Source organism: Engystomops pustulosus, chromosome 1, assembly GCF_040894005.1.
Source record: "Engystomops pustulosus chromosome 1, aEngPut4.maternal, whole genome shotgun sequence".
In the NCBI taxonomy this organism is placed as follows: Eukaryota; Metazoa; Chordata; class Amphibia; order Anura; family Leptodactylidae; genus Engystomops; species Engystomops pustulosus.
In genome coordinates this window covers 197753739-197778291 of record NC_092411.1, presented here as the reverse complement: position 1 = coordinate 197778291, position 24553 = coordinate 197753739, and the positions used below count along the sequence as shown (strand labels likewise).

Here is a 24553-nt window from a genome sequence, read left to right as displayed (position 1 = left end):
TTTCTATCTGACTTTGCATATTCTCTTTAGTGCAAACTGCTTGCACATCTATAAAGTAAAATATATTCAATATACCTGAACCTACCTTGTAGTATATAGCCAACACAAACACTATATTTAGACAAAAGAGAGGTTCCTATACATACGTTCCAAATCCGAATGTAAAATGTAGCTAAAATCTCGACAACCATGGACTAGCTTGTAGACATAAGATTGTATATGTTAGACTACATGTATTAATCCAATAATCATGTATGGGTACCTGTATGTGGAGTTGTGATAGAAAACAAACCTAGAGGAGAAATCTGAGTCCATAGTCCAGAAATAGGTATCTTTAGTAGATCCACGGGAGAGATATTGTATCCAAAAAAGTGTTCACAGGCTATATCGCGTTTAACATGCTCGGAGTGAAGCACCAGCCGGCGGCTAACACTGTTCAAAATCCTGCTGTGGTGACGTCACCAAACTATGGTAAGTCCAGAAGAAAAAACACTTCCAACGCTTTTCGAAGACGGCTGTCTTCTTCGTCAGTTTCCCTGACAAAGAAGGCAGCAGTCTTCAAAACGCGTTGGAAGTCAGATTTGGAACATATGCATAGGAAACTCTTTTTGAATATATATGGTTTTTGTTTCCCTACTGGTTTACTGACAGTAATCCACACTATAGTTTGGGTGTAGGTCACCATTTTTAGTTATCCTCATTTTTGAATTTGCGCCAATCCGATCGTATTTTATATATCTATCTTTAAAGTGTCTGAGACACATTTTTGGCACATACAACACATATTCTGCACTGAAGGGGGCGTTCCAGTCAGATCGTGCAATTTATTTATGATGCAAAGTCCAACAGAAATGTGTTCCAAACCCTATGATAAAGGTGCACTAAAAAAAAAAAAAATTTTGCCCTCTGTTGAACAGTGCAGAGGGCACCTGATTCATGATGAACATGGGCCATAAGTATTGAATCTGCCGCCCTCTGCACACTACACAAGCAAACTTCACATAGTGTCCTTTCCACTGTATTTAGGACATGTGCCCCCATTAGTTTGAAAAGCAGAACAATTTGAAAATAGCTAACTTTTTACCAATTTCATCTTTTCTTTCATAAATAAATGCTAAATATATCAATTTCCCACTAACTTGAAGTACAACATATTACTAAAAAACTCTCTCCAAACTATCTGGGTAAATTAAAGCTTCCTAATGCTATTACTGGATAAAGTAACACAGTTTTTAAAAATATGTCCTGGCCATCAAAGTGCAAATGAGCTTGGTTACTAAGGGGTTAAAAGTTGAGAAGTTACACTTCAAAACCAGAGTGCTATTACTCAAATAAGACTCCATTTGGACGGTATCTGGTTTTGCATTTTTTCACCAAATGGTGTAATGCATTAGGTTATGTTTCTCCAATTTCCCTCTTAACACCTGACTTGAAATCATTTAAAATGAAATCTTCATGGTGCATGCGTTTATGCCATAAGTTAAGACTACATACTTAAAGGACACCTGTCACCAGGTCTCTGTCACTTTTTTTGTCACCTCTACCTGTTGGAGCAGCTCACAAGGATTCCATCCCAACCTTTATCTAGTCAATTCATACATTAATCATTGTAAAATCATATTTTCTTTATTATGTAAATGAGGTTGGTCACATGGTCAGAGGCAGTGATGTCACCCCTGTTACCCCTCCCCTCTCCTCCCTCTGCACATGTCTGTGTGTGATGTATAGTAAAGCATTGCTAGTGTCTGTGCTTTATCTGCTGACATGCTGCATTCTCCTAATACACATGTGAGAGACACCAACATCAGCTACACATGTACCTGACATGTTCTGCTATAACATGGCTGCCTGGAGCTGTTGTATCTCTCCTATACACACACAGGCTGCTGGAGGCGTAGCCACCAGCAACAGGAAGCACATGGAGGAGCCATTACACCATTATCTCTCACACCATTATACAGGCTGTCAGTCATGCACTGGGGGTGTGGCTGTGCCTCCCACTCATGAATAAGCTGGACAGCTTGAATATGATAATGACTCATTGAACATCTCACAGGTCATTTGCATACAGCTTTAGGACCTCATTGCTTAAGTTTACAGGCATGTAGAGGGACAATGAAGGGATAGAGGCAATGCTTTCTAATAGCAGTTTATGAAAATATATTTAGTTTAGGGGGTTATTTTGCCTGACTGGTTCTCTTTAATAAGACAAGTGTTCAAATAATCCAGTGGCCTTCTATGACTCTATACAAGATGCTCTATAAAGGTGACCTTTATGGTGTAATAGTAACACGAGGTGAAATATGAACACTGGAAATCATCGTTCTGAAGCCACAGTCATGATGTTGATTCAGGAGTAACAAGTATATATTTTATTACTGTCGCTAATGAGAAGCAGTAATAAACATAACACTCCTCATTAAAATTTCCTAGCTCTTCATATATCATTATGCCCAGATGGATTTAGAAATCCTGTCTTTGCAAACAAGCTGAAAGCCGCATTCTAAAAAGGACTTTATATAAGCCTATATTAAATTCTGCAGCTTGGCATATTTTTCCCATTTCCATACTGAAGAAAGTCTCTTATCTGTGTGACTCAACATTTTTTTAACATGCAAAGCACAGGGTTTGAAGAAATTCACACAAAATGAGTTTTCTATTCTGAATGTTTCCAATTTGCAAGCTGAGTAGGAAGAGGTATTTTAGGTGAGTACGTTATATATTTTTTGTCATCTAGGCTAAGTGAACACAGATATGTCCTTGTTAGGTCAAGGTGGCCACTACATCATCCAGACAAGGAGAAGTTGAAGAGCTACTTTTGTAACCCATTAATCAATAAAATCATTTACCATTCTGAACCTTAATGTTTGGCTGATTTGGTGCTTTTACAATGTTAGCAAACAAATAGAGAGATATCAGAATCAGACAGAAAACCAAATCTTCATTGGAGAATAACAAAAAGATGACCTTTGACCTTAGACTCAGTTGGAATATTGTTCTCACGCCAATGACAAAATTTACAAGTTCCATCATGGGCAGCTAGAAGAACACGCAGCCTACAGCATTGGAATCCGCTGCACAGCTTCTATTACATTATTAAAGAGGGTCTATCAGCTCCAAAACCACTGAAGTACAACTAGCATTGTATAAGGGACTCTTTGGGTGTAGTGCTGCACTCTTAACTTTAATCCAGAAGTCCCAATGTTAAAATATAAAGAGATAGAAATAAAAATATATAGATTTCTTATCTGAACGGAGCACCAGATGTTCACAGAGGTTTTCACTCCAAACGTTCACAATAATTGTTCTCGTTTGTCCTCCGTTCTGCTCACAGCACAAATCCACAGATTCTCCAGATAAGAATAGCCCACTGTTCAGACCCACGTGGATGCAGTTTTCGTTCCTCCTATTGTTACCACCGTTCACCACAGCGGACCACTAGAAGAAACACGCACTCCAATCGTGTAGAATATCTTCATAAAATGTTTTAATAAAATCAAACACTACTCACAAACGTTTAGTAAAAATGTGCATATCTATAGAAAGGACACCAGCCTCACACGACCGCCCGACCCTGGGTTTCGCCGACACGGTTTCTTCCGGGGCGTAGTGAGCAGAACGGAGGACAAACGAGAACAATTATTGTGAAAGTCTGGAGCTCCGGTCAGATAAGAAATCTATATATTTTTATTTCTATTAAATAGAAAATGATTTGTAGCTACTATTAGCCTGTCCTGAAATGTGACTCCACTTTCTTTCTTATTATTGGAGAGACTTTTGCAACTCTTTAAATTAGTCACTTTGGAAAATCTGGTATAAAGGCTAACTATGCTAACTTTCCCATCAACTTTTCAAAAGTTGAGTTAGTTTAAAAAAAAAAAGTTAGTTTCAAAAAGTCACATAAATTTTTTCCACAAGTGACTCCAGAAAATAACAGAATCCCATTCTACAACTGATTGAACCTAGAATTGTGGCAGGAGGGCTTGATATATCGTCCTCATCTTTAAAACACACATTATAATGCAACTTTAAAGGGGTATTCTCAACTCAGCATTCACATTTAATTCAATTCATCTACCATATATGTATACGTATACTCATTTCTTCAATTGGATGTGATTTAAAAAATGTACCTGTGTTAAGATAGTTTTTCATAATTCTAGCCATGTTAAACCTTCTAAACTAGACAAAAAAAACAAATAGTTTTTGTATAAGAAATGGTCGGTAGTTACTGCATGTCCCACAGCCGTCTTTGGGTAATTTATGGAAAATTTTCATCACACAGGAACATTTTTTTTAATAACATTAAATTGAAGAAATGCTTATATATGGCAGACAAGTTAATTAAAATGTCAATGCTCAGATAAGAAAACCCCTTTAGGCTCCTTCCACATGAACGTATGGTACGCTTGGGCCAGGACCTGGGTGTAGCTAAATTTGGCTGTAGAGGTGGAGGGGTGAGCATTACATTGGGAGGCATACAACCAGGCCGTACAGCATGAGAGTTTTCAAAGGGTGTCTTCCTGCCCAGGATAAACTTCGGTGTTCTTCATTACACAGACAACCTACTGCACCACAAATGACCGATTTATTTTTTTCTTTTCAATGACCAAATAAGCAAACTTTACAGGAATAAAGCCATGCAAGTTGTAGACTCTTTTTTTCAAAAATCCCATAGACCTGAGTAACTGGGCAGTGAAATAGAAGTCAGCAGACCCCAACTCTCAAGGTGGGTGTGGAATATGTCAAAAGTACTGTTCACATGAGAACCACTTAGAATCTTGCCTAAAGCTAAGAACAAAAAGATCACAACTATTGTTATTATTGTGAGGCAAACTAACCAGCAGCCAGTGACATGGATGGATGAAATAGAGGGAGCACTGTATATAAACTAGTTAGATTTTGTTTTTATAGGTCTGAACAGTGATTAGTATTATTGTATCCTATTAAGTATGCATTAGGAAATTGATGGTGACATTTATTGTTATTCATGTAGCATTTGTGTATCTACCATTGGCATCAATTCATACAGATGTTATACTGTTTCTAACATACCCCACCAAACCAAATACCAGCCACACCATGTTATGCCAACAACAGGTTGTATCTGGGTGTCACACCTGTAATGTAGGAGGCATACAGTATTATTTCAGGACATCCTTGCTGCAGCATGAGTCACTGACTTCTCAATCAATAGTCATATGACACAGTACAAAAAACAGAATAGGAGGAAAGGATCACAATATTTATGAATGGGGCTCAATATAGAGGAGCAGGAAATCATTATGTGCATGTGAATCACCAGCCAGAGGAAGGCAGTCTTGTCCGCACTTGTATAAAGTCAATTGATGCCCTTTGTTTCTGGACAGAAAAGGAAATTGCCTCTTGTTTTTATAAATGAACATTTACAGATTGAGATCAGCATTACAGCACTAGGCAGTGTAGCAACTTATAACATTCATTCATTTACAGAGAGGAGCACTGTATGTATCACAGCACAATGTGAAAACCGGAATAGGAACAGAATACAGTAGGAGAGGGTTCACATGCAGTAATGTCTTGTACGGGGATGTAGCCCCTCTAAAGCCTTGTTGTTAAGTTTATGACATGAATGTACATTACACGGGTAACTATACATGAAAATCCAAATGTCACATCCACATCTGCATTATAGCCTCCTGTACCCAAATCATAAGAAGTTAATGGTATCCGTCTTACATCTAGAAAATCTCTGTAATAAAGATAGTAAGGAGTAAGGAGATAATAAACGCACTGGGCATGTCTGAGATTTCAAATGAGAAGGCAGAGGACAGGGAGGCGTGGGAGGAGAGCAGGAATCAGCTCAACGAAGGACTGATTTGAGTAGACAAATGTCCTTATCCTATCCTGGAAAACTTTGCATATTTCCCAGAATCCCCCTAGTGGAGCAACCATGGCTATACGACTCCACACACCTACATGGTGGCCTTAATTGGCAGTGACCATGAGGAGAACTCTTACTTCCCTACCCTGAGTAGATAAAAGGGATCGATAAGATATAGAGCTTCTCAATTGGAGATCAGTCAGGGTCCAGCAAACAAAGAAAAAAAGTGTCAAATCTACTGTATGCCACAATGGCATATAAAGCGAACCAGATTATGTGTATTAAACTTATATAAACTACTGAAATGATTCAGAATGATGACACAGACATTTTCAACATGTCACCAGCTAAAAATCACATTCCTGGTGACAGGTCCCTTTTAACACAACATTATGTCCATAAGCAAATCATGACCATCACAATCCTCTAATAATTTATATCATGGGCATGAGCAACACACAATACAAGTAAAAGCTTTACACTAACTATTAGGATGTCACTTGTGGAGATACATTTCAGAAAAGGATATTCAAAAAAAAAATAAAAACACAGACTTGGGAAGGTTCTTAAGAAAAGAAGCAGCACCCATGGGAGATAAGCTATAGTAATCTATAGCAGGAAGGCAGATTATCAGAAACCAACATTATCAGAAGTCCACCTTTTATTAGGTCTCTTCCATCTATAGTACGGTAAGTAAAGCACAAAGGAGGAACAAAAATGTAAACATGCATAAAAGTAATCAAAAATTGCCACAAATCTACCAACACATTGTGCCATATGTATGTTATATGCATGTGTACTTGCCTGGAGATAGGCCTAATAGTAGTGTGCATATCGATATGTAACAACGCACACACATGCTACAGAAAAAGTCCCATTCAGATACAGAATAACCAAAATACCTATTGAATATTTTGTTATTTACAACAATGGTTACAGGGGTTTCTATCTCCATTCTAAATAATCTAACTTGTGCAGGTCTCATTGCTTCTCCTGTCTGAATGGTGTGATAGACCTCTTCAATAATTCTCCTGTTAGCCGAGAGTGTCCAGTTAGTCCTATTCACAATTAATGGATAACCTGCCACACAATTCAGGAATTACTGGGGAACTTTCAGCAATTAACCTTAACTAACTTTCCAACAAACGCCTCATAAATTAGTAGTAAATGCCAATACAAGAAACCTTGTAATATCTTATAAGAGTAAATTGCGTCAATTTCTACTTACTTTGGCTCTAATCGTCTTCCCTCTTTCCTTATCTTTTTATTCTAAAACCTCAACTGAATTACATCTTGCTTACAATAAGACAGAAGCTCACTGAGATGTCAGATTACATAGAGGCTCATTGCATAGTCAGTCATGGAAGAAAAATCTCCTATCAGCAGCTGCAACTGAATACTCAAAGAAACATCATAGATGAGATTTGCCCATAGTGGCATAAGAGGCAAAATTACAACAAGATTGTCTAAAAAAGGGGCAGAAAACTGGCAGTCAAAGCATAGCAAATCCCCCCTATCACACTCCTAATTCCTGTAAAGGTGGGTTACACTTAGCAGAACTCCTAGACTTCCTCACAGTAATGTAAGATTATATAGAATAACAGGTCACAATATAATTTTTCTGAAGGGAACCCGTTTTCAAATTTATACCTAATGACAGATTCCTCCTGAATCTAATCAATTACTGAACATTTTTAAAAGATGTCCCTAAATGAAGATTTAAACTCTACCTGGCACATTGCCAGAGAACCCCTACCCCATACCACCACCACAAGTCGGGGTATCATGCAGGTCTCCAAGTTATGATGTATATTATATATGCTGAATATTACACTTCGCCCCCCTATGTTTATGACATGTAGTCATCCTTTGCAACAAAATCCTGGATAAGTGCTATGAGCTGTGTAGTCTTCACTGTGGAAGGCCAAAGTAAAGTGAAGACTACACAAGATTTTGCCTAAGACTACATGTCAAGAAGGGAAGGTGCAAGGAGGATTCAGCAGCATGACACCATGACTGTCATGGGCTTAAGCGACCCAGGGGCTTCTCTGGCAAGATGCCCAAAGCTTTTTATGTAAAGATGAGCGAGCACTAAAATGCTCGGGTGCTCGTTACTCGAGCCGAACATTTCCCGATGCTCGAGTGCTCGTTTCGAGTAAGGAGCCCCATTGAAATCAATGGGAGACCCGAGTATTTTTCAGTAAAATTACAAACTGAACGAGCACTGTTCAGTGCAGATGTTTCCACTGAAAGAACACAGTGAAAGAACACTGCATAACAGATTGCAGATGTTCGCAAACATCTCCGATCTGCTGCGGAGACACGCGTGCATAACGGTGTTCTCCGCAATAGTAATGGAAGAACAATATGTGTAGAGAACGACTTGCAGATGTTGCCAAACATTTGCAATGTGTTCTTCACACATATTGTTCTTCAAATACTATTGCGGAGAACACCGTTCTGCACGCGTGTCTCCGGAACAGATCGCAGATGTTCGCGAACATCAGCAATCTATTCTGCACTGTGTTCTTTCACTGTGTTCTTCAATTAAAATGATTAAATTAAATGTTTTAATTGTATTTTTTTACTGTGCTTCACTTTTTTTTTTTTTTTTTAATTAAATGATCGTTATTGAGCAGGGCAAATACTCGTCCGAGCAACGAGCCGGTCCGAGTATGCTAATATTCGACCGAGCATCAAGCTCGGACGAGTATACTCGTTCAGCACTAGTTTTATGTAAACAGAGCTAGGGATGTTTTTTTAAAAAAAAAACCTGTTTGAGGGTTTAGCAATTAAGAACTTACAAAAACATGTCATTAGGTTTAAGTGTGAAAATAGCTTCCTTTAAGTATGAAAAAATAAAATGTATTTTTTATTTGATGGTTATACCGGTTTCACGGCTGCTGACAATACTAAAACTTCTGCCTCTATGTCCATAAATATACAGTACATAGAGAGTGAATCATTAGATCTGGTCCAAGCACTCTATTTTGAGCATTTTTTCAACATTTTTTACTATTATTGTATTGATAAACCAATGAAAGTCTAATAAAATAAAATGAATTTGCCACCATGGATGGTGGAAAAGCAAAGTGATAATGCATGTTTTCCCAGAAATAATTATGAAGATCTCCCTTCCTTTTCAAAAGCAGCCTGTGAGGGTCTCTCTCCTCTATCCACACATAAAGAGCACTGAATACACAGTAACATACGAAATAACAAATAAACTACAAATTTAAATAGAATCTATTGTCTTGGATTCTTCTCCATTGGGTAAGTCATTTGGGAGGAAAATGAGGCGTTAATAATATTTCTATAGTCAAGATTAGATGAAACATTTTCCATATGTTAAAAATGACACTTTTTAATCTAAATCCTTATCATTTGTCAAGCTTTCCAAGGAAATGTCTCAAGATCAGTAAGAGCCTAAATTATTTCAGGATTTAGAAGAGATTAACCCAGCTTCTGGGGATGACAGAGGCATAATGCACCACAGGGCAGCACACGCCAGTGTATTGTTTAACGGGGCTCTGGGTTATTATGACAAATCTTACACAGCAGTGTGGTGCCATATCTGGGGATATTATGTCAAGCACTGTTTATTGGGGATGTATGTAAAATGTTTTACATTTTATGAGAAGTCTTCAATCTCTCTCTCTGGGTTGTATTATTCTGATGAAATGAATGATCTCTGGAAGAAAATCCTAAAGGAGGAGATTCAAGGTAAGGCAGTGAACACTGGGGCAGATTCACTACATTTATGGCTTCATTTGTGCAAAACAACTGGTATAAATGCAGTCTGCCATGTTTATTACAAGTGTTATTACTTCATGGCCTGACAAAGAGGAAGCTTAAAGGTAAGTTTCTTTTCACACAGACTTTGGGAAGCATGTAAGCACCCCGAAATCTGCATAGACATAGTTGTTAACGGTTCAACCATCACAGTTTTCACATTCACAGCAGTGACTGGCTATGAACTGACTATTCCCACTAAATGAAACTCATCAGGGTGCTGTCATAGTAGATACCAGATGCCTAGCCTTGGCTTTCTATCTTAGATCATGAACATAATGACACCATCATACACAGCATCACCATCTATCTAGTCCAGGAATCACTTAGTACCAGGGTCGTACAGCCTTAAACTAACCTTGAACGACGACCCAGGATTTGTAAAAGAACTAGCCGTACCACTAGACTATAGAAAAATGTAGTAAACTTAGACTGTACACTTAATAAAAAACTATTTTCCCACATATGAACCACAACTCTAAAAAATAATAATTACTGTACCATCTAACAAATTTATATGAAAAAGAATAGAGAAGTGTATAGTACTGGCAATGCATTCTAGGATCCCAGCTACAGTCTAGTTATGATAATACATTCTAACCACCCATTGAGCAAAGCACGGTCTACTCTTCTGTGTCAGAACATCAGGAGACACAAGTGCAGTGGAGGCATTCTCTGATAACTTATTCTGCTTGTTATATATCGCTACTTTCAATGAATCCTGTTTCGCTTACTATGAAAAAATAGCTTTCTGCTAAAATGCTGCTCACTTTTAATGAAAGAAATGCAGTTTACTACTACATTTTATGTCCTTGATCAAAATAAACAGCAGGGAGGCTGAATCCAAAACGCATGTGTGGAAGACAAAAAGAGTTATAATAACCTATGTGGTATAATAGAATAATAGAAAAAGGGCCACTGTCAGTTGAAGTTGTCAATAGAATCAGCCCACAACTACAAGGTCACAAAATGCATGAAAAGTAGCTCTAATGTTTTATGCAGAAATATATAATATTTTAAGTCGTAGTCTCATTATATCCAATGTGGACATGGTGGCACATTTTTGTTTGGGTCCGGATTCCAGAGGTGTATCCCTATTTCCAGTGCCGATTGTCTGCTCACTAAATGGGCCTTGAGGGGATTCATGTAAGGCCTCATGCACATTTTCGCAGTACTGGTTGAATACAGAGGAAAGTTTGCGCAGGTGGACACTCACCCCGCCCATGTCCATAGGAGCTGAGAGGCTGTGTGCCTTATGGGCAGGAATAGGACCTCCTATAATTTGCAACACAACCACTCAGCTCACTCAAAATGTGGTGAGAATTCTATGGGGACTGTGAGGTAGCCGGAATTTGTGCTGCTAGCTCATGGCCCCCAAATACAGTCGTGTGGATGCGGCCTTAGTGTGATGGACTATCTGGCATCATTCAGGAATTATAGTTTTGTAAGACCTACCTGAGAACATAAAGAGTATTCCAAGATTAGTACAATACGTACACATGCACACATAAGAACAATCATTTGTTTTCCCTTACTACCAAGTGATTGTTGTTATGGGTCATGGACAAGGGCCATGTGACTAATGTATGTGACGTCAATGAGCTGTGAAGCTGATCTGCGGTGGTACGGGATGTAAGATCCATCCAATAAGATATTGATGAACTAGTGGATCCCAGTTTTATGCCATAAAACAGGCACTATTTTTTGTGCAAACCATTTAGTACCTATAATTTGTGACTTTTTGTGATTTTTACAGTGCTTGTCACTTTTTTTTGTTTTTTTTAACAGAGACTAGTGTATTGTGAGTGGTGTGGGTAAATTAAAGCAACATTTAAAAGCATCTTATTATGATTATTGATCTTTTGGCATGAAGAATAAAAAAGGTGCTTCAAAGAAAAACAGCAAAGGTACACCAAAACAAAACAAAAAATCTTGGACTTCATATGACTATGACAAGTCACATGTACATGTTTAATGAAAAAGAAGGGGGTCTCCAGCTCTATATCCCTTACATTAAACACAGTAGATAATTACTAAATGACAGCAGACCTCAGCTTTCATGTAACAACTACATTCCTTCTGCAGTCTCTGAAGTTACACTCTGCAGACGTCTTCAATATAACAAAAAGTTGTCGCCTCTTCCATCTATACCTAAAGTTGAATATTCTTTTCTAATGCGGGCTTGCCCTATAGTAACAACACCTTTTCATGCAAGATTATTATTAATTACATTTAATTTTACTTTTAGTAGAAAAAATGTAAAATTAAAAACAAATGACAATGTATACCACTTAAAAAGCCATAAAACTCCCAGCATGCCTCCTCTATCGCCACTGATGACATACAGTAATGATTATGAGCAACCACCAGATTTTGGTTCCCCAGCTGTTCTGTATTTTTATCGTTTGTATTACAAAGGTTCTTAAAAAAACATTTTGGAAAGGTTTAGAGCATTTAGTAGCTTCTAAGAAAACAGCTGAGGTTACCATATTCCTAAAAGGAGGATTAATAACCTTTATAATCAAGCAGATTTTACCATAGCAGCAGAAAATTACTAAAGAAATCCAATAAACCAGGATTAGACCGCAGGACACCAACCTCCTGTAGAATCTGTCCTTTAAAATATGCTAAGTGAACATTTTTCCTTTGGCAATTTTCCCATATGTTAAAATAGGCCCAGTGGCACCAGCTCCTGTATTGTAATATTTCATTGTGCTGTCTGAGACAGCATGGGCCGTTTAAAGAGCCACTGTACATTTCTTTAATCAAATCTTTTATGATTCCCATTACACAGGGAAATGACTTGTTCGTTTATCCTGTGAAACATGTGTGGCACTGTGAAATAAAATCTATTAAATTAAGGAAAATCAATGAGGTTGCTCTTGTATGGGAGGATAAGACATGGTCATGGATCCTACTGTATAGAAAGATCTAAGCCTGATTACATGCCAAAAGCAGTTCAAATGATATCAATTTACAGCTCTGTGTTGTTTCCCTTCCCAGAGTCTACAGCAGAGACGTCCTTTCATCTCAGTCGCCCAATTAATATTCCGCATTGATAAGAGTTAATACATTTATTTTTCCTAAACATTAATGCACTCAGTCTGATGGAAAGAGTGTGGAACTCCATTCTTCTCCTGGATACAAAGCGAATAATGGGGTCAGATTTACACATAGCATTCATTCATTTCTTTAAACTACAGTTGTTTTTTTATTAAGGGTTTTACAATTACATACAAAGCATTAACATAATGAGCATTTCTGCTTTAAATAAAAACAAAAAAATCTCTTGGAGAAAAAAATTCTAAATGCTTGCTTCAGCAATTTTTCTCTGCCCCAATAGTATAACTTTTATGGTGACACCTGTGATCTTTGTATTTATCAACCTGACACTTTTCCAACCGGTTCAACTAAGGGGGTGTGGCCTCTGTAAAGGGGGCACGGCCTACAGAAATAGTGGTGTGCTCAGCACAATTTATTCCAACCAAAAGTAGTTTTACTGTAAGGCCCCTTCCACACTAGCGAGTGTGATGCGATGAACTCGCATCACACTCGCAACGCAAGCTGCCGGGAACGCACGGCTCGAACGCTGCACCGCGGGAGTGAACTGACATGCTGAGTTCACTCCCGCGGTGCAGCGTTCGGGCCGTGCGTTCCCGGCAGCTTGCGTTGCGAGTGTGATGCGAGTTCATCGCATCACACTCGCTAGTGTGGAAGGGGCCTAAGACTGGACAGTTTTTTTGGTTTGCAAAAGACAACAACGTGTTGTGATATAAATAAGTTCAAAAAATTCTTCCTGCATCTATGCGACTCTTTATCCCGTTCCCCCCTCCCAACTTCTAACCTGACTTTCACTCTGAAATCCCTACAAAAACCTGCTAGGCTAAAACAAACTAGACTTGAAAAAGTTTTAGATGACGGTACAAGCAAGAGGTGAGAGGAGAGGCAAAGTTTTAGATGACGGTACAAGCAAGAGGTGAGAGGAGAGGCAAAGACGCAGACTGAGGCTGCTGGAGCTAAATATAGTTTTTATGGTACATTAAAGATTAACTAAACCTTTGAGGCAACTTCTTTTTATTTTAGAAATTAATAGAGCAGGTAATAACAATAATACACTGTATAATAAACCTCATGTAGGCCTCATGCATATGAACGGATACTCGCTGGGCCAGCGGGGTACAGGAGAGAGACTCTGGATCCATAATATGACAAAATATAGGACATGTCCTACAATTATCACATACATGGAGCAAGTTTTCCAGAAGAAACTCGCTTGTGGACAATGGGCGCAAGTCTAGACTGACATACTGTCCTGTATGAAATAAATTGTCAGCAGATTATTATAAGTCTGTGATGCATGTTGCTATGGACAAACTTGCTTGTGGGCAATTTCGCTTAAAGAGGACCTGTCATCCTGTATAAGACCGCTAGGAGCTTCTTACTAAAGTAAGCAGCTCCTAGCCCTACCCCAGATGTAGCAGCGTTGAACTGCTAGCTTTATCAGAACCTTTTTAAAAATAGGTACACTGCAGTACATGTGAACGCCGGACCGAGCTTACAGTGGTCCGGCATATTCATGAGGGGACGGTGCGACGAGGCAGTGACTGCCGCTTGAAGCTTGGCAGTCACCACTGGCCTATGGCATGGGAGGGGTGGTCCAGGGAAGAAGCAGAGGAGAGTGGAGCGCCCCGGATCGCCCCCTCATGAATACACCGGACCGTTGTAAGCTTGTTCACAGCGCTATGTACTGCAGTGTTTGCAAGCTTTATCGGAAGGTTCCTATAAAGAACATTTAAACACTGATATTACTAGGGTAGGGCTAGGGAGCTGGTTACTTTAGTTAGCAGCTCTTAGAGGGCTTATACAGGGTGACAGTAAGGCTGGAGTAAAAATTGTGGGATATTTATGACAGGAAAAAACAGTAACAATTCAAAAAAATAGACCATATACATTTTACTTTAAAAACAGAACTGATTTTAAAAATAGGTCATTTTCTAAATATAAATTCCTTTTCTGATGTATTTACATAGACTCACAATCCCATCTTACTTGAAGAAACATAAGAACCCATGAAAAGGTTTCAGCTATGAAATATAAACACCAGAATCCTGAATGTCCCTGCAAATAAGAGACATGGGAGGATGAAGCTATGTTGTTCTCATCATGTATTGGCTATCAACAATGACCCGTGAGCCAAACCTTTATTTACTTTCTGCAGAGTTTGTCAAATAGTACAACATCTCAAAGAAACACATTCATAGAGAAATCACCAGGAGGCTATATATGTACAGTATATGTGTTATTCTGTCACTGTAAGAAACATTACCATAGCAACAGACAACAAGAATGGCTTATATCGACACTAACCTGACATATATTACTGCACTGAATGTATGAACTGTGCGACGAGGGGCTGCGGGGGAAGAAGGAGCTAAATATTCATATAAATACTGACACAAGAACATGTATAAAATGAACAACTTTAAGAATAGTGGATGACTAGAGTGTAACCACAGAGCATAGTTGTAACTTAGTCTAGCCTTTTTTATGTTTTTAAATCTCAGTTTTTTCCTCAAAGCCAATATGTTCTTATTTTCTTCCTTGAATGGGGGCTCATTTTTTGTGTGACAAAAAAAAAAGAGGTTAATACAAAGGCTGAAAATGATTACTTTACTTGTGATATTACAAATGACAATAGTAGATAAATACATAAGTAATAGTTCCGGGTATGTGCATCCAGAGCGAACTTATTTCTCATTGCGTAGAAATTCTCACCTGTTTCTGTCGGTGATCACAATGAATACAAATGAACACTACATACAAAGGAGACCATTCCACACAGCTCATCGTGCTCCACTCTGCCACCATTAGGTTTCTGCTAAGGCTGACGCATAGCTCCCAACCATCCCGGATTTGCCAGGACAGTCCTGATTTTTTTGTCTCTGGCCCCCGTCACGTTTCTGCCCAGCCGGGGATTCAAACCTAGGCCTCACAGCTCCCCCTGCCATAAAGAGACAGACCCTTAAACCACTAAGCTATGGGCTTAGGGAATGTGTGTCAGTGGAGTTTTGGTAACTAAGAGTTCTTACCTGTTGCTGTTACACGGTGACACAGGGAGTTAATGCCATAGCATATAGAGAGGGATCTTCTCAGAGATTATTATTGTAATCAATGAGACAATTATTATTATTTTTATTACTATGGAGTGTGATAAAGTAAGAGGTGTCGTGTGGGATAACCGCTATCAGCTTGGGAGGTATGCTGTCTGCATTAACCCAGGGGTTAATGCAGACATGTGGTAAGCAGGGGAAGTCTGTTTGGTCTGTGTTGGCCTAGCTATAATAGTCACCTTAGTAATGTCCGTACTGGGCCTGCTTATTATGGAGTAGGGGTAGGCTGGTAGTGGAACTCCTACCCATCCGAGCTTCAGTTCTGGGTTTCTGTATAACCCACAGGTGCGGATCACAGACCTCGTTAGAGCCTGATATAATCTGCAGGCCAGAAGTAGTAGGTGAGGCACCACCTGGGGAGCTGAAGGTAACTGAGTGCCTCCTGATATTCTGCTGGCCAAGAGCATGTACCAGGCAGCCTGGTACATGTATAGTTAGTTGCTGTTATTGCATTAGGCAGTGCCCAACTGGGCAGGGTTTTTTTGCATTTTGTATGTGCCTAAGCCAAGGCTGAATTTGTGTTTTGACAAGGAAGTGTGAATAAACAATTGATTTTTGGACTTTAATTCTGCATGTGTCCCCATTTCCTGCACTGCTACAAAGCATCTACCAGAGCAATTCCCCACAGGAGATAATAAAAATAATAAGAATTGTCTCATTAATTACAATAATAATCTCTGATAGAGATCCCTCTCTATATACCAGGGCACTGTGCCACAGTAACAGGTAACAGCTCTTAGTAACCAAAAATCCACCATCATGCATTCCCTAAGCCCATAGCTTAGTGGTTAGAGGCTCTGTCTCTCTATGGCAGGTTGAGCTGTGAGGTCTAGGTTTGAATCCCAGGCTGGGCAGAAACATATTTTTAATATTATTTTTATTACTGAGACATTGATTATTATTATGATATTATGGTAAAAATTTTGGGTGTGGCCGGCCAGCGGGCTATTGGGGGTGTGGTTTAGGGGAATCTCCCTTCCAGAAATGTTGGGAGGTATGCTGATGGATAGTTAAAGGGAACCTGTTGGCAAGATTTCACCATCAAACCCAATGATAGGTACCCACAATTCTTACTGTAACCCAGGTTTTTTTGTATAAAAATCCATCATTTGGATCTATCTAAAATCACTTTTAAAAAAGTTGCTTGATCCTTGCAAAGGGACTTACCAAGTCACAAGGGGCATGTTTTCTCTTCACTCGGCTCAGCTCCCTCATTCCTCCCTTCCTCAAGAATGAGAAAGACATTGGGTCTACGTGACTATGTGTGATTTGCTGAAGAGAAATTAGCTCCCTCATTTCCCCCTCCCTTATGCTATAGGAGCGGGTATGGAGGAGACTCACATAAGGTGATTTGCATACATGCCGAAATAACTTTAGCAACTGAACGTGAAAGTATATATGCATAAGGAGGAACAATTTAAGGATGGTTTCACTGCCTAATAATTGCAGTTTTAAGAAATATGTTTATTTACAGGGGGGGGGGGGGTGGAAAACACTGACAGTTTCCCTTTAACACCTATAACTTGCCTTTTGCAGTTGGATATGCCTTTTCAAAAAACTACTAATAAACCAAGGAATTTTAACCACAGTGCCTGGAAATTCTTCTTCTTAGCCTGCTTTCACACAAACGTGTAAAAACTGCTGTATGCAACCCGTATCTTACCGTTGTGGTGTGGGTTGTATACGTTCCAATGCCTTTCAATGGGCAACAGGTCCATCAATTTTGATGAACTTCATGGCCACCGTACCGCAAGGAAGGTGGGGGGGCTAGAGCAGGCTCCCCCTCCCTCCTCTCAAGCACATTGCTGTGTGCTTGTGGTTTGACAGCCTGATCGCAGCGGGGAGGAATGACACTTGGGGTGAAGCAGTCGGTCACTGAAGGTGCTACGCAATGCCACCACAATCCTGGTGCCATGAAGTGGCAGATAAATGCCCTTATCTGAAACTACATCCCTGAGATTATGATCAGGACAAGTGACAAGCGTAAAAATTTTGGTTTGGCAATCTGTGTCCGCTCCATACAGATGAACGGGACAACCATGCGCAACTAGCTGCTCCAGTCATCTTGGGAGCGACAAGGGGTCCAACTGGGGTACAATGGACCCCATTGGACCCCCATTCCTGGATATCTGGGGGTCCCATCACTGAGACCCTCACCAATTAGTGTAGTTGGAAAACCCCTTTAAGGGGATTCTGTATAAACCCTAGTGTAAATAAATATAAACACTGGTGTCTATTTGCACCACCATAAGCCATTATAACATAGTAAACAAATGATCCAACACATATATGTCCTAAATGCTAACCCTTGCGTTAAACCCTTGTAAACACAGAGACAGAGTTCAGTAACATTAATTCAACTAAGGGACTGTATTGGTGGACAGTCAGACACCGGAAAGGGGGGGGGGAATGAAATGTACTATTAGCTATAGTTATTCGTTTTTTTGTTGAATGTAATTTATTGCGTGAAATTAATGAATGAAATGAGATGTTTTATTTTTATGTTGATTCCTATTGTTTTTTTTGTGTTACAAATTAAGCCACACTCCGCAAAGCCAAAGAAAATTACAAAAGTGTCTACAATTGGCATCGGGTAGACGGATTACAGACCTAGTGCAATTCTAATAAATGTATAGTGCCCTCTGAACCTATTTGGGCTGACAACTAGTCAGAAGTGTATTGTAAAGAAAAAATACATTTTAGTGGTCACAGTAATCCTGTGTCTAGATCTTACAACTCCTCATCACTGAAAGCATCTTCTCCTAGCAGACATGAGGCTGACAATACAAGGATGGATAATCTGGCTGATATACACTTAAGTGGCTTAAGTCCCATGTAAACACAAGGCGTTTCCTGAAGTCACATGTCTTGTCGCACCTTCCTCATTCCTCTCTGGAGCACTTCTGGTTAAAGAATCACAGCCTCAGTGTTATGCGAGTATAAAGTTACATAAGGGGCTGACAGGACTGAGTGAAGAAAGCTGTACAAGCAGTCCCCTTCATTACAATCATGTGAATCACTGCCTGTGGCTCTTCACTACATCTCCACCTGTAGAAAACATGCAGTGACATATGCAAATACTTAGGCCAAATACCTGACAGAGAGGTTTACAATCCCTAGTGCCGGCTGCAACTCACCTTGAGATAATGTCAATATAATAATAAATAATAATAGTGATCTGAAATGTTTGTGACGTCTGGGCTGGGTCCCACTTACAGACCCCCATCTTATTGTGCCACAAAACAACTCCCGGCCACTTTATTAGGTACACCTGTCCAACTGCTCGTTAACACTTAATTTCTAATCAGCCAATCACATGGCGGCAACTCAGTGCATTTAGGCATGTAGACATGGTCAAGACAATCTCCTGCAGTTCAAACCGAGCATCAGTATGGGGAAGAAAGGTGATTTGAGTGCCTTTGAACGTGGCATGGTTGTTGGTGCCAGAAGGGCTGGTCTGAGTATTTCAGAAACTGCTGATCTACTGGGATTTTCACGCACAACCTTCTCTAGGGTTTACAGAGAATGGTCCGAAAAAGAAAAAACATCCAGTGAGCAGCAGTTCTGTGGGTGGAAATGCCTTGTTGATGCCAGAGGTCAGAGGAGAATGGGCAGACTGGTTCTAGCTGATAGAAAGGCAACAGTGACTCAAATCACCACCCGTTACAACCAAGGTAGGGAGAAGAGCATCTCTGAACGCACAGTACGTCGAACTTTGAGGCAGATGGGCTACAGCAGCAGAAGACCACACAGGGTGCCACCCCTTTCAGCTAAGAACAGGAAACTGAGGCTACAATTTGCACAAGCTCATCGAAATTGGACAGTAGAAGATTGGAAAACGTTGCCTGGTCTGATGAGTCTCGATTTCTGCTGCGACATTCGGATGGTAGGGTCAGAATTTGGCGTCAACAACATGAAAGCATGGATCCATCCTGCCTTGTATCAACGGTTCAGGCTGGTGGTGGTGGTGTCATGGTGTGGGGAATATTTTCTTGGCAATCTTTGAGCCCCTTGGTACCAATTGAGCATCCTTGCAACGCCACAGCCTACCTGAGTATTGTTGCTGACCATGTCCATCCCTTTATGACCACAATGTACCCAACATCTGATGGCTACTTTCAGCTGGATAATGCGCCATGTCATAAAGCTGAAATCATCTCAGACTGGTTTCTTGAACATGACAATGAGTTCACTGTACACAAATGGCCTCCACAGTCACCAGATCTCAATCCAATAGAGCATCTTTGGGATGTGGTGGAACGGGAGATTCGCATCATGGATGTGCAGCCGACAAATCTGCGGCAACTGTGTGATGCTATCATGTCAATATGGACCAAAATCTCTGAGGAATGCTTCCAGCACCTTGTTGAATCTATGCCACGAAGAATTGAGGCAGTTCTGAAGGCAAAAGGGGGTCCAAACCGTTACTAACATGGTGTACCTAATAAAGTGGCCGGTGAGTGTATAACCCCCAACAAAAAATGGAGCCAATACTGCAACTAATGTTTAAAGGGGTATTCCCATCTGGGCATTCACAATTAATTAAATTTATTTTACATATGTAAAAATTTCTTCAATTGGATGTTAATAAAAAAAAATGTTCCTGTGTGAAGATAATTTCTCATAAATGTAGTCATGTTGTCCCTTAGAAACGAGATAGCTTCCTCGAATATGACCACCTCACATTTTGGCAACAGTGGCCAGACATGCGCTATGGAGCCCTGCCTGACCTCCTGGCTTCAGCGGTCATTACCACAGGACGGCTGTGGGTCATGCCGTAACTCCCAGACTTTTCATATACAAAAACCTTTTGCTTCTTTGTGAAATCCCTCCAGCAGAGGTGGCTGTATCCAAGGAGTCAGTCTTGTTTCTAAGGGACCATATGACTACATTTATGAGAAATTATCTTCACACAGGAACATTTTTTTAATAACATCTAATTGAAAAAAATGTTTATATATGGCAGATTAATGAAACTTAATGTGAATGCCTAGATGACAATACCCCTTTAAGGGAGTCAATTATACAACAAACCTGGCACCTTCTTAATATCCAGATAAATAGCCAGGTTCGTGAGCAACTGCCCACCATCAATCCAATCTCCAGAACAATAAAGAGGACTTAAAGGTTTTGGGAAAAATCTGCTTTTTTTCTTTGAGGTAGGTCACATGACTGGATGTGATGAGGACTAAATGGTGATAGCACAAAGATTTACTATATTGCCAGGATTGCCAACCAAGGAACCAAGAAGCCCTTGATATTTTACTTGAATATGTAAGTGGCTGAGGTATGTTCTTACAGTTAATTATAATAAGCAGCAATGTATAGAAGAGGGAAAAGCAGGATACTCAGTAGCACAAAGGACTTGTATCAGCAAGCACTATACTGCATGCAACACAAGTCAAACATGGCATCTTCTTAATAGCCAAATAGATATTGTACCAGAATACAAATGATGCCTGCAACCCTCTGTATACAGTTCCTTCCTGTATATTTTTGGTCCAAGGCAATTTACAGATAATCTGGCAGGTCACTTTGGGACCCTTAATCACCCACAAGTCCTTATGGACATAAATAGCACCAGAACCAGGCTTGGTACATAAATAAAGAACCCAAACCGAGCTCATTACATAAACACAGCACCAGAACTACATAAATACAGAACCAAAAGCAAGCGCTGTATATCAATACCGAACCCAACTCCATGTAGCGACACAGCATCATAACCCAGCTCTATACAAAAATACAGGATCAGGACATGTCTTCTCCTCCTTTTGGCCTCTTCCCACCTGCCTCCTGCTGGAGGGGGGTTGGGGGGGGGCAAAGGAGCTGATCACTGAAGTGCTTATAAAGTATTCTCCTTATCAATTGTAGCCACATCACAGACTAATTCTTGCATAATTCTGCGATTCTAGCTGGAATGCTACCACATAAACCATTCCATTTTGGGTGAGTTTTGGGATGGCAGCAACTAGGTGAGAAACCTAACCAACTTACATACAGGTATGTGAGCACAGCTCAGATTTTATTATAGTAGGTTATCTGACTGGTTTTGTCAAGGAATAGATGGTGATACCACAGATAAATACACTATTGGGACACAAGGAACACTCGCCAGTATTGCCATGGACAAGGTGAATGTTGTGAGAGTGTCTGGTATAATCCTACGCCCAAAGAAAAGGCTAAGAAGACGGAAAAGCAGGATACTTAGCAGGACAAAGGACTTGTATCAGCAAGAACTATACTGCATGCAATTGTTAAAAAAAGCTAAAAAAAAAATGAACTCATATTAAAAACTGAGCTCATATATGGAAGAGAATCTGTGCAGACATTCTACTACATTCCCTCTCCGGACTATAACAGGGTATAACAATCACATTCCAGTGTCCTCTGCGGAATAAGATGTAGACAGACATGGAAAGCATCACGTGCATAGTACAAAGTTATAACATAGAAACATGAAAACTGGGATCATATAGAAGTCGTCACAGATCACTATGCTGGACCTCTGATTGGCTGCTTCTCATCAAGAAGAGGTTCTTCAGAAGTTGTGTTCTTTACACAACTGTACTGTACCCCAGCAATTGTGAAAATGCTCCATATCCATAATCAGGTAGCTCACCTTTTTCTAAGAAGATGTTCAGCAGCAGCTAAAGTTACTATAATAAAGGTATTAAATGCCCCATTATAAAACTTAGTAGATGATACAATAGTTCACTGACCTGTGACCTTGTGCTCCTAATATTATAATTCACACTGGGGAAACTTCAACAAAGGCCACCTCTTTGAGAAGACATTCCCTTACCCAGACAAGATAGATTTTCTGTCCCATCACATATTATGCATACCCGACAGCTCCTTTGAGAGGACCACACATAGGACCGCTCAAGTCAATAGCAAACTTCTTTCTCTAGTTCATTAGTCCCAAAATGTCAATCCTTCTTCCTAATTCCAAGTATGGTGAGTAATCGAGAAAACATTTGCTCAATATAACATTTAACAATGCTTCCCGTACCTCCATCCACTATGACGAGAAAGGCAATTTGTTCTAAGTCAAAACAATACCCGATTTTTAGAAAATGACAGTATGATCATGTCCGCCCTTTTTGTGAAGCAAGGAGGCGTAAAACAAATATTACTTTCTATAAAAGGGATTCAAACAAAGTCAAATTGGATCCAAACAAATCTGCAGAATAATTAATAAATGTTATGAATGGAAAGTTTCCATAGAGCTGCAGAGCCTGGGGTGTAGCTGGACTGGGGCACGTGTAAAAGTTTGCCCAGGGTCTTTAACTATTTATGGGGTGAATGTTCTGATCGATGACAGCTCTGGTGTAGAATTACATCCTCTGACCATGGATGAGCTGTAATGATGTTTGTCCATTAGCTGTAATGATCAGTGACTAATAAGCGTTAAATATAGAAGTTATTGCTATGCATCATATGCACTGGGTATAACTAGTAATACTCGTATAGTCAGTATCACATATAGAGGAACCTATAGCTATGGGGTGTCACATACTTTCTGTCACATCCCACACATGGCTTAAAGAGGCAGAACAAAGCAATATGTCTAATCCCCTGCTTGGCACAGCCTGGCAGAGCCATGCCATGGGCACCTCTCCTGGCCAATGCTTTCTTTAGAAGGACTGCGGCGTTTTCTGGGATCTCTGCAGCCTTCCCCTGCTCACATGCTGCAGTACACAGCAGGACCACTGCACCCTGACCCCGCATCACCTGCCCACCTACCACCTGCACAGAGGTCATCCATCTGCATCTGCTACAAGAAGTCTGAGGACAGGGGGCAACACCTGCATTGGCAGTGACAGGCTACCTGGCTGTGATGGCAGCTCCCTCTCGGCTCGCTCCGGTAAAGGCTCCTGGTGTGCAGTACAGCGCTCCCCAGCTCCGTGCCAGCTCTAGTTGATCATAGTAAGAATCCTCATGCCAGGGGTCTCCATGCCAAGTGCTGCCAGCCGGCTGAGGAGTTGTGAAGGGGACGGATTGGTAGGCTGTCAGGCAGCTGATTGTGAAGGGGAAGAAGAGAGCAGGAGGAGGAGCACAAGGGCGGGCTCAGTCCTGAGCTGAGGAGAGGGGATGACTGTGTGCACAGTGTGTGCAGGCTGCCACCTCACTAGCACTGCAGCAGCTTCTCCTCTCCTCCCTTACCTCTTACGTTGACTTCGTGTCCGGCCTTCTTCCCTCACAGCTTTATTGAGCGGACACTGAGAGGAATGGAGCAGCGTCCTCACAACGCCTCAGAGCATAGCCGAGGCCAGTCACACGGGCCCTCTACATGGCTGTCACACTATGCAGCACTACCCAGCACTGACTCCATGCTTAAAGCCCACACACAGAGACGAGGGAGATGTAGCTGGGGGCATCTCAACCATTCAATGTGACACCTGCACACAGCTATACGAGACTGTATAGTCCAGGGGCGTCGCTAGGTCAAAAGATCCGGGGCTCGTGCCCCGGATCTTTTGGCCAGTGCCCCGAATCTCCTCGGGTCAGCAGATCATCTGCCCCGCTGCCCGGGAGATTCCTTCCCTCTCGTTCTCATCACGATCTGTGTCCTCAGATCGTGATGAGAACGAGTGCAGGCGCTGCTTTCCCCTGCAAGGACCTTACCTCCGGGAGTTCCAGAGGCTCAAGGACCTGTGATGATGTCATGATCACATGACCTGCAGGGGAAAGCAGCGCACAGAAAGAGAGAGAGAGCTGCATC

The 24553-nt window shown here is 40.6% G+C and overlaps 1 protein-coding gene across 1 annotated transcript in view; it reads right to left on the bottom strand.

Annotated features, from left to right (window-relative positions):
• Positions 1-24002, bottom strand: part of CCSER1 (coiled-coil serine rich protein 1) — a 573345-nt gene extending 549343 nt beyond the window's left edge. Inside the window, exon 1 of the mRNA XM_072117766.1 lies at positions 23660-24002. The gene's annotated coding sequence lies outside the window, so the exon portion shown is untranslated. The remainder of the gene's footprint in view (positions 1-23659) is intronic.
• Positions 24003-24553: the final 551 nt, after the last annotated feature.